The following is a 293-nucleotide window of genomic DNA, read 5'->3' on the forward strand; positions in this document are numbered from 1 at the left end:
TCATCAGGAAATTCGGATTCCTCAGTGTTTATTCTTTACCTCTCCTGATCAATTCTGGAGTTTTCCAAGGTAAATACAGAAGGGAAAAAGTCTTCTTTGGAACGTCATGGATACCCTGAAAATTTACATGGTTCTTGTATCGCTACCAATTTTCAATAAAGAAAAAAGCCTCTAACCATCAAACAATGAATTACTACAAGTTCCATGTTTCTGTCTCATAATTTACTCTCTAATAGGAGAAAGCTATGCTGCTGAAACCTATTTGAAGTTGTTGGGTTTTATTTACTACAAAC

This window comes from Python bivittatus, unplaced genomic scaffold (genome assembly GCF_059951505.1).
Source record: "Python bivittatus isolate LINGU-HERP-01145 unplaced genomic scaffold, Pbiv_v1 ctg000480_np1212, whole genome shotgun sequence".
In the NCBI taxonomy this organism is placed as follows: Eukaryota; Metazoa; Chordata; class Lepidosauria; order Squamata; family Pythonidae; genus Python; species Python bivittatus.